Here is an 11307-nt window from a genome sequence, read left to right on the forward strand (position 1 = left end):
TGACTCTGAGTGTCCCCAGGGATTCTGGGGACTCCTGGTCACTCAATGTACCCCTGTCACTGAGTGTCCCTGGGGATTCCTGGTCACTCATTGTCCCCATGGATTCCCGTGGTGCTCTCCAGGGATTCCTGGTCACTCAGTGTCCCCCTGTCACTCAGTGTCCTTCAGGATTCCCAGTCACTCAGTGTCCTCTGTGATTCCTGGTCACTGGGTGTCCCCAGGGATTCCTGTGGTGCTCAGGGACTCTTGGTCACTCAGTGTCCCTCTGTCACCAAGTGTCCCTGTGGATTCCTGGTCACTCAGTGTCCCCTGTGATTCCTGGTCACTCAATGTCCCCCTGTCACTGAGTGTCCCCCTGTCACCGGGTGTCCCTGTGGATTCCTGGTCACTGGGTGTCCCCTGTGATTCCTGTGGTGCTCCTCAGGGATCCCTGGTCACTCAGTGTCCCTCTGTCACCAAGTGTCCCTGTGGATTCCTGGTCACTGGGTGTCCCCAGGGATTCCCGGTCACTCAGTGTCCCTCTGTCACCAAGTGTCCCCAAGGATTCCCGGTCACTGGATGTCCCTGTGGATTCCTGGCCATTCAGTGTCCCCGGGGATTCCTGTGGTGCTCCTTGGGGATTCCTGTTCACTCAGTGTCCCTCTGTCACCAAGTGTCCCCAGGATTCCCGCTCACTGGGTGTCCCTGTGAGTCCCCAATCACTCAGTGTCCCCTGTGATTCCTGCTCACTGAGTGCCCCTTTCCCTTAAACAACAACAAAAAAGAGTTTATACAGACTTTGATATTAATATATATCTATTTAATAACTTTATTTTGAAGCAGTGAAATCCCAAGCTTCTCTTTTGCTGGAAATAAGATGGAAGATGGAGTTTACTCCTTGCTCAAGGTTTAGGTTACCCAACCTAAGCTGGTTTTTATTTTTATTTTATTTTTTTATTTTTACAGCAGAGAAACAAAAAATGTCCTGGCACAGAAGTTAATTTTATATAAATATAAAATAGCTGGATAATGTTTATCCTTTATTTTTCTATGCAGGCAGTTGGGTGGTTTTAAAATGCTTTTACAGCTGGGTGCAAAGCTGCTTTAAAAGGGCTCAGCTCTTCCCTCCTGTAAGGAAACCCCAAAAATCACTGATTTTATGGCCAAAAATTTTATTTTATTGGCTTTAATTCCCCAGGTGGTGGCCTGGCCTCTCCTCTGCATGTCAAGGTACTTGGAAACCCCTTGAGGGGACAAGGAATGGGGACATCACTTTGGGAACACCTGGGGCACCCCAAAATCCCTCTGTGGGACGAGGGGGAAATCTCCATTCCGTTTTTTACAGCTCTTGAAATGCGGATTTTTAACCAATGCTGTTATTTTCCAATGGGAACTTGCTGAAGGTACATTTTTATGGGAGGGACAGCTGGCCGGCTTCATCCTCGCTGAGATTATTCCCAAGTTTTCCTCTCTGAGCCCTGGTCCCGGTCCAGGAGCTCTCCTGGGATCCCGGGGGTGCCTGGAGCTGCTCCCACACCCTGGAGCTGCCGTTTACAGAGCCCCTGGCAGCCCCAAACCAGCCCCAAATCCCGGGAAAATCCCAAAGGGGCAGCCCAGAGGCACCTCCGGCCCTGCCTGCTGCTCATCCCTGGCCTGGAGGGGGAAAATCCCATCCTGGAATGGGAAAATCCCATCCTGGAATGGGAAAACCCAACCTGGAGGGACAAAATCCCATCTGGAATGGGAAAATCCCAACCTGGAGGGACAAAAAAATCCAATCTGGAGGGACAAAAACCCAACCTGGAATGGGAACATCTCACCTGGAATGGGAAAATCCAACCTGGAGGGACAAAATCCCATCTGGAATGGGAAAATCCCAACCTGCAGGGACAAAAATCCAATCTAGAATGGGAAAATCCCATCTGGAATGGGAAAACCCAACCTGGAATGGGAAAACCCAACCTGGAGGGACAAAAATCCAATCTGGAATGGGAAAATCTCACCTGGAATGGGAAAACCCAACCTGGAATGGGTAAACCTAACCTGGAGGGGGAAAAACCCCACCTGGAATGGGAAAATCCAACCTGGAATGGGAAAATCCCAACCTGGAGGGACAAAAAAATCCAATCTGGAGGGACAAAAACCCACCTGGAATGGGAAAACCCAACCTGGAATGGGAAAAACCCACCTGGAATGGGAAAATCTCATCTGGAATGGGAAAATCTCATCTGGAATGGGAAAACCCAACCTGGAGGGACAAAAATCCAATCAGGAATGGGAAAATCCCATCTGGAATGGGAAAATCCAACCTGGAATGGGAAAATCCCACCTGGAGGGACAAAAATCCCACCTGGAACAGGAAAATCCCACCTGGAATGGGAACCCCCAACCTGGAGGGACAAAAAAATCCAATCTGGAGGGACAAAAATCCCACCTGGAATGGGAAAACCCAACCTGGAATGGGAAAATCTCACCTGGAATGGGAAAATCTCACCTGGAATGGGAAAATCCCAACCTGGAGGGAGAAAAAAATCCAATCTGGAGAGAGAAAAACCCAACCTGGAATGGGAAAATCCCACCTGGAATGGGAAAATCCCACCTGGAATGGGAAAATCCCAACCTGGAGGGACAAAAAAACCCAACCTGGAGAGAGAAAAACCCCACCTGGAATGGGAAAATCCCACCTGGAATGGGAAAATCCCACCAGGAGAAGCTCCTCATTCCCTGGGTTGGGTTTTCCTGCTTGCAGTGCTGAGTGGGAAGGGTGGAAACCTCCCTGCTCCAGCTGGGAACGGCTTTGCAAAATGAATTCCGTCCTTTGGAATTTGGCTGCTCCTCTGGGAGATCAGGGGGGATTGATGGGATCCTGGATGGGCAAATTCAAATTCCAGGCTCCATTTCCCGTTTGGGAATGGCTCTTCCAAAGCAAATTCCATGTTTTAACCTCTTGGATGATCAGGAGGGATTTTTGGGATCTTGGATGTGGAAATTCCAGTTCCAGGCTCCATTTCCCATTTGAATCCAGAGATCAATTCCATCCTTCCCAAACCAAATTCCATTATCCAGATGGAATTCTTAATTCTGCCTTCCACTCCCTTGGAACTTCTGGAGCCAAGGAGAGAGTTGTGGGATCCTGAACATGCAAATTCAAATTCCAGAGATCAATTCCATCCTTCCCAAACCAAATTCCATCCTTTAGCCACTCCTTGGAACATCAGCAGCTAAGTAGGGATTTTTGGGATCCTGGATGTGCAAATTCCAGTTCCAGGCTCCATTTCCCATTTGGGAATTGCTATTCCCAAATCAAATTCCATCCTCCAACTGCTCCCTTTGGAGATCAGGAAGGATTTTCAGGATCCTGGATGTGCACATCTAAATTCCAGGCTCCATTTCCCATTTGGGAATGGCTCTTCCAGAGCAAATTCAATGTTCTAATCTCTTGCTTGGATGATCAGGAGGGATTTTTGGGATCCTGGATGTGGAAATTCCAGTTCCAGGCTCCGTTTCCCATTTGAATGCAGGGATCAATTCCATCCTTCCCAAACCAAATCCCATCCTTCAGATGGAATTCTAAATTCCATCTTCCACTCCCTTGGAATATCAGCAGCCAAGGGGGGATTTTCGGGATCCTGGATGTGCAAATTTAAATGCAGGATCCATTTCCCATTTGGGATTTGCTCTTCCAAACCAAATTCCATGCTTTAACCTCTTACTTGGATGATCAGGAGGGATTTTTGGGATCCTGGATGTGCAGATTCCAATTCCAGGCTCCATTTCCCATTTGGGAATGGCTCTTCCCAGACTAAATTCCATCTTTTAACTGCTCTTTTGGGAGATCAGGGGGGATTTTTGGGATCCTGGATGTGCAAATTCAAATTCCAGGGATAAATTCCACCCTTCCCAAACCAAATTCCATAATTCAGCTGCTCCCTTGGAACATCAGCAGCCAAGGAGGGATTTTTGGGTTCCTGGATGTGCAAATTTGAATTCCAGGCTCCATTTCCCATTTGGGAATGGCTCTTCCCAAAGAAAATTCCATCCTCCAGCTGCTCTTTTGGGAGATCAGGAGGGAATTTTGGGGTCCTGGATGTCCTGAGGTCCAAATTCCAGTTCCAGGCTCCATTTCCCATTTGAATGCAGGGATCAATTCCATCCTTCCCAAACCAAATTCCATTATCCAGATGGAATTCTAAATTCCATCTTCCAGTCCCATGGAATTTCAGCAGCCAAGGAGGGATTTTTGGGAGCCTGGATGTGCAAATTCCTGTTCCAGGAATCAATTCCATCCTTCCCAAACCAAATTCCATCCTTTAGCCGCTCCCTTGGGAGATCAGCAGCCAAGGAGGGATTTTTTGGGATCCTGGATGTTCAAATTCAAATTCCAGGGTCGAGTTCCCTTTTGGGATTTGCTGTTCCAAACCAAATTCCGTGCTTTAACCTCTTGGATGATCAGGAGGGATTTTTGGGACCCTGGGTGTGCAAGTTCAAATTCCAGGAATCAATTCCATCCTTCCCAAACCAAATTCCATTGTTTAGCTCCTCCATGGAACATCAGCAGCCAGGGAGGGATTTTTGGGATGCAGTTCCAGATCCACGTCCCCCCTCCTTGGGATGTCCCCTGGGGTCTCTGGGGCTGTCCCATCACCCAGGTCTGGTTTTTGGGGTGACCCCGAGCACATCTCACCCTTTCCCTGTGGTTTTTGGGGTGACCCCGAGCAGTTTTCATCCCTTTCCCCACAATTTTAGGAGCAGGGAAATGCAGGATCCCCCTCGGGGGAGCCGCGTGTGCCTTGTGGGAGCGATCCCAGTGTGAAATTTTGCTTTTTGCCGCCTTTTTGTTGTGTCTTAACCCCAATAAATCCCCGCACCAAAGGTTCCCTGTGCCTTAAGGCGGGAGAATCGCTCCGGGTTCTGCTGCCCTCGGCGGGCTCGGAGCTCTCAGAGCTGGAATTTTCCCTGGAGAAGCTGGAGAGCCAGAACAGCCTGGAAAACCCCCTGGGGATGGGATTTGGGGGATTTCATGCTGAAAAGCCAAAATGTGGGAAAAATGTGGGATAATTCCAGTTTTTGGTGCAGCCTCTGGAGTTCCTGCTCCATCCTCCTCCTCCTCCTCTTGTGGGTGTTGGCTCTTCCCAAGCCAAATTCCATCCTCCAGCTGCTTTCTTGGGAGGTCAGGGGGGATTTTTGGGATCCTGGATGTGCCAATTCAAATTCCAGGCTCCGTTTCCCGTTTGAATCCAGGGATCAATTCCATCCTTCCCAAACCAAATCCCATCCTTCAGCTGCTCCCGTGGAATTTCAGCAGCCAGGGAGGGATTTTGGGGATCCTGGATGTGCAAATTTGAATTCCAGGCTCCATTTCCCATTTGGAAATGGCTCTTCCCAAAGAAAATTCCATCCTCCAGCTGCTCCTTTTGGAGATCAGGAGGGATTTTTGGGATCCTGAATGTGGAAATTCAAGGTCCAGGCTCCATTTCCCATTTGGGATTTGCTCTTCCCAAACCAAATTCCTTCCTTTAACTGCTCTTTTGGGAAATCAGGAAGGATTTTCAGGACCCTGGATGTGGAAATTGCAGTTCCAGGCTCCGTTTCCCATTTGAATCCAGAGATCAATTCCATCCTTCCCAAACCAAATCCCATCCTTTAGCCACTCCTTGGAACATCAGCAGCCAGGGAGGGATTTTTGGGATCCCGGATGTGCCAATTCCAGTTCCAGGCTCCATTTCCCATTTGGGAATGGCTCTTCCCAAACCAAATTCCATCCTCCAGCTGCTCCTTTGGGAGATCAGGAGGGATTTTTGGGATCCTGGAGGTGCCAATTCAAATTCCAGGCCCCATTTCCCATTTGGGATTTGCTCTTCCCAAACCAAATTCCTTCCTTTAACTGCTCTTTTGGGAAATCAGGAAGGATTTTCAGGACCCTGGATGTGGAAATTGCAGTTCCAGGCTCCGTTTCCCATTTGAATCCAGAGATCAATTCCATCCTTCCCAAACCAAATTCCATCCTTTAGCCACTCCCTTGGAACATCAGCAGCCAGGGAGGGATTTTTGGGATCCTGGATGTGCAAATTTGAGTCACAGGCTCCATTTCCCATTTGGGAATGGCTCTTCCAGAGCAAATTCAATGTTCTAACCTCTTGCTTGGATGATCAGAAGGAGTTTTTGGGATCCCGGATGTGCCGATTCCAGTTCCAGGCTCCATTTCCCATTTGGGAATGGCTCTTCCCAAAGAAAATTCCATCCTTCAGCTGCTCCCTTTGGGAGATCAGGAGGGATTTTTGGGATCCTGGATGTGGAAATTCCAGTTCCAGGCTCCGTTTCCCATTTGAATGCAGGGATCAATTCCATCCTTCCCAAACCAAATCCCATCATTCCGATGGAATTCTAAATTCCACCTTCCACTCCCTTGGAATTTCAGCAGCCAGGGAGGGAGTTGTGGGATCCCGGATGTGCAAATTCCAATTCCAGGCTCCATTTCCCATTTGGGATTTGCTCTTCCCTGGGAGCAGGGACAGAGAAACGGTGAGGGTGGGATGAGGGGAAGGGGTTGGGAGGATGGGATGAGGGAAATCCATCCTGGGAAAAGGAAAATCCATTTTGGAAAAAAAAAAAAAATCCATTTTGGGAGGGGGAAAATCCTTCTGGGAGCAGGAAAATTTGTACTGGGTGGAGGAAAATTCATTTTGGGAAAAGGAAAATCCATTTTTGGAAAAAGGAAAATCGGTTTTAGGAGGAGGAAAATCCATTATGGGAAAAGGAAAATCCGTCCTGGGAGCAGGAAAATTCATTTTGGAAAAAGGAAAATCCATTTTAGCAGGAGGAAAATCCTGGGAGGGGGAAAATCCATTTTGGGGAAAGGAAAATCCGTCCTGTGAAAAGGAAAATCCGTTTTGGAAGGAGGACAATCTGCTTTGGGAGGAGGAAGATCCATTCTGGAAAAAGGAAAATCCATTTTGGAAAAAGGAAAATCCATTGTGGGAGGAGGAAAATTCCATTTTAGAAAAAGGAAAATCCGTCCTGGGAGGGGGAAAATCCCTTACGGAAAGAAGAAAAATCCCTTCTGGAAAAAGGACAATTTATTTTGGAAAAAGGAAAATCCTTTATGGGAAATGGAAAATCCATTTTAGCAGGAGGAAAATCCTGGGAGGGGGAAAATCCATTTTAGGAAAAGGAAAATCTGTCCTGGGAGAAAAATCTGTACTGGGAGGAGGATATTCTGGGAAATGGAAAATTCATTTTGGAAAAAGGAAAATCCATTTTGGGAGGAGGAAAATCCTTCCTGGGAAAAGGAAAATTCAACTTGGGAGGAGGAAAATCCATTTTGGGAAAAGGAAAATCCATTCTGGAAAAAGAAAAATCCTTTTTGGTAAAAGGAAAATACTGGGAGGGGGAAAATCCATTTTAGGAAAAGGCAAATCCATTCTGGAAAAAGGAAAATCCCCTTGGATCCCCTGGGTCTCCACCAAACCCATCCCAGAGCTCTCACCTGCACCAGGAATATTCCCAATTTCCCAGCTGCTGCTGCTGGATCTGCAGGGAAATCCCAAATCCCCGAATCCCAAATCCCCAAATCCCCGAATCCCAAATCCCCAAATCCCAAATCCCCAAATCCCCGAATCCCAAATCCCCAAATCCCCAAATCCCAAATCCCCAAATCCCAAATCCCTGAATCCCTGAATCCCCAATCCCCAATCCCCAAATCCCAAATCCCAAATCCCCAAATCCCCAAATCCCAAATCCCAAATCCCCAAATCCCCAAATCCCCGAATCCCAAATCCCCAAATCCCCAAATCCCAAATCCCCAAATCCCAAATCCCCAAATCCCAAATCCCACATCCCACATCCCCAATCCCAAATCCCAAATCCCAAATCCCCAAATCCCAAATCCCCAAATCCCCGAATCCCCAAATCCCCGAATCCCCAAATCCCCAAATCCCAAATCCCAAATCCCAAATCCCCAAATCCCAAATCCCACATCCCCAATCCCAAAGCCCAAATCCCACATCCCCAATCCCAAATCCCAAATCCCAAATCCCCAAATCCCCAAATCCCCAAATCCCAAATCCCAAATCACCGAATCCCCAATCCCACATCCCCAATCCCACATCCCCAAATCCCAAATCCCAAATCCCCAAATCCCAAATCCCAAATCCCAAATCCCAAATCCCAAATCCCCAAATCCCAAATCCCAAATCCCAAATCCCCAAATCCCCATATCCCCAAATCCCCGAATCCCAAATCCCCAAATCCCCAAATCCCAAATCCCAAATCCCCAAATCCCCAAATCCCCAAATCCCCAATCCCAAATCCCCAATCCCAAATCCCCAAATCCCCAAATCCCAAATCCCAAATCCCAAATTCCCAAATCCCTGCCACGTTTGCCTTTGGGGGTTTTGCTGCGATTCTGAGCTGAAATCTTGGATTTTAGCCCAGCCTGACCCAATTCTGCCACAAACGCACAAAGATTTCAAGGGAGGATGAGGAGGAAATTTCCAAATCTTAATCCCTTTTTGGTTTTTTTTTCCCTTTGGATTTTTTTGCCTTGGCAAAAAATAAAAAATAAAAATAAAAATTCAAAATGAACATAAAAATAAAAATGAAAATAAAATAAAAATAAAAATAAAAATAAAAATGAAAAAAATAAAGTTTTCTTCACTGTTTACCGATGCAGGGTGCGGGTGTGAAATGCTGCTACAGTTGTTTCACTGGAGCTCAAGGGAATAAAAATCTGAATTTTTGTGGTGATTTTGTGGTTTGTGATTCCTTGGGAATGAGGGAGGGGATCCCTGAGGGAATGGGATCAGCGGTGCCCGAGATCCTCGGGGGAAATTCATCATGGGAGGGGAAAATCTGTGCTGGGAGGGAGAAATTCCTTTGTGGGAGGAGGAAAATCCATTTTGGGAGAAGGAAAATTCTCCTGGGAGGGAGGAAATTCTTTTGAGAGGAGGAAAAATTGATTTTGGGAGAAGAAAAATCCATTTTGGGAGGAGGAAAATCCATCATGGGAGGAGAAAATCTGTGCTGGGAGGGAGAAATTCCATTGTGGATAGGAGGAAAATCCATTTTGGAAAAAGGAAAATCCTTTTTGGAAAAAGTAATATCCATCCTGGGAAAAGGAAAATTCATTTGGGGAAAGGGAAAATCCATTGCGGGAGAAAAATCTGTACTGGGAGGAGGAAATTCCATCCTGGGAAAGGAAAAATCCTTTTTGGTAAAAAGGAAAATACTGGGAGGGGGAAAATCCATTCTGGGAGAAGGGAAATCTGTTCTAGGAGGAAGAAAATCTGTTCTGGGAGGGCAAAAATCCTTTTGAGATGAGAAAAAAATCCATTCTGGTGGGAGAAAAATCCATCTGGGAGGAGGAAAATCTGCACTAGAAGGGGGAAATCCGTCTTGGGAAGGGGGAAAATCCATTCTGGGAGCAGAAAAATCCTCCTGGGAGGAGAAAAATCCATTCTGGGAGGAGGAAAATCTTTCTGGGAGGAAGAAAAATCCTTCTAGGAAAATAAAAATCCATCTGGGGGGAGGAAAATTTATACCAGGAGGGAGAAAATCCATTTTGGGAGGAGGAAAATCCATCCTGGGTGGGGGAAAACCTGAACTGGGATGAGGAAAATCTGTCTGGGAGAAGGGAAATCCATTCTGGGAGAATGGAAATTGTCCTCAGAGGGAGAGAATTCTTTCTGTGAGGGGGAAAATCCTTTTGGGAGGTGGAAAATCCATCCTGGGGAGGGGGAAAAATCCATTCTGTGGGGAGAAAAATCCTTCTGGGAAAAGAAAAATCCGTCTGGGGGGAGGAAAATTTGTACTAGGAACGGGGAAATCCATCCTGGATGGGAGAAAATCTGAACTGGGATGAGGAAAATCCATTTTGGGGGGAGGAAAATCTGTTCTGGGAGGAAGAAAATCCATTCTGGGAGGAGAAAGATCCATTTTGGGAGGAGGAAAGTTCTCCTGGAGAGAGGAAAATCTGGAGTGAGAGGAGGAAAATCCATTTGGGAGGAGGAAAGTTCTGGGAGGAGGAAAATCCATTCTGGGGGGAGAAAAATACTTCTGGGAATAGTAAAATCCATCCTGAGAGGAGGAAAATCCATTTTGGGAGGAGGCAAATGCGTCCTGGGAGAAGAGAAATCCTTGTGGGAGGAGGAAAATTCTGGGAGGAAGAAAATCCATTTTGGGAAAAGGAAAATCCATCATGGGAGGAGGAAAATCTGTACTGGGAGAAGGGAAGGCATCCTTGGAGGAGAAAAATCCATTTTGGGAGGAGGAAAGTTCTCCCGGAGAGAGGAAAATCCGGAGTGAGAGGAGGAAAATCCATTTGGGAGGGGGAAAATTCTGGGAGAAGAAGAATCCATTTGGGAGAAGAAAAATTCTACTGGGAGTGGGAAAGTCTTTTTGGGAGAAGGGAAATCTGTTCTGGGGGAAGGGGAATTCTCCTGGGAGGGGGGAAAATCCTCCTGGGAGCAGGAAAATCCATTCTGGGGGGAGGAAAATCTGTTCTAGGAAGAAGAAAATCCATTCTGGGAGGGTAAAAATCCTTCTGGGAAAAGAAAAGTCCGTCCTTGGGGGAGGGAGATCTGTACCAGGAGGGGAAAATCCATTCTGGGAGGAGGAAAATCCATTCTAGAAAAAGGAAAATTCTCCTGGGAGGAGGAAAATCTGAACTGGGATGAGGAAAATCCATTCTGGGAGAAGGAAAATCCTTTTGAGAGGAGGAACATCCATCCTTGGAGGAGAAAATTCCATTTTGGGAGGCGGAAAATTCTCCTGGAGAGAGGAAATCCGGACTGGGAGGAGGAAAATCCATTTTGGAGGAAGAAAATCCATTCTAGGAGAAGGGAAATCCTGGGAGGAGGAAAATTCTACTGGGAGGGGGAAAATCTGAACTGGGAGGGAGAAATTGCGTTGTGGAGAGGAGGAAAATCCGTTTTGGGAGAAGGAAAATCCGTCCTGGAAGAAGGGAAATCCTTTTGAGAGGAGGAAAATCCATCCTGGGTGGAGGAAAATCTGAACTGGGATGAGGAAATTCCATTCTGGGAGAAGGAAAATCCTTCTGGGAGGGGGAAAGTTCTCCTGGAGAGAGGAAAATCCGGAGTGAGAGGAGGAAAATCCTTTTGGGAGAAAGGAAATCTGTTCTGGGGGAAGGGAAATTCTCCTGGGATGGAGAAAATTCTTTCTGGGAGGAGAAAAATCCTTTTGAGAGGAGGAAAATCCTTTTGGGAGGAAGAAAATCCGTTCTGGAAGGAGGAAAATTCTCCTGGGAGGAGGAAAATCTGAACTGGGATGAGGAAAATCCATCCTGGGAGGAGAGAAATCTGTTCTAAGAGG

This window comes from Melozone crissalis, unplaced genomic scaffold (assembly GCF_028551555.1).
Source record: "Melozone crissalis strain CALT ecotype California unplaced genomic scaffold, PUWL_Pcris_2 ptg000636l_1, whole genome shotgun sequence".
NCBI classification, from domain to species: domain Eukaryota; kingdom Metazoa; phylum Chordata; class Aves; order Passeriformes; family Passerellidae; genus Melozone; species Melozone crissalis.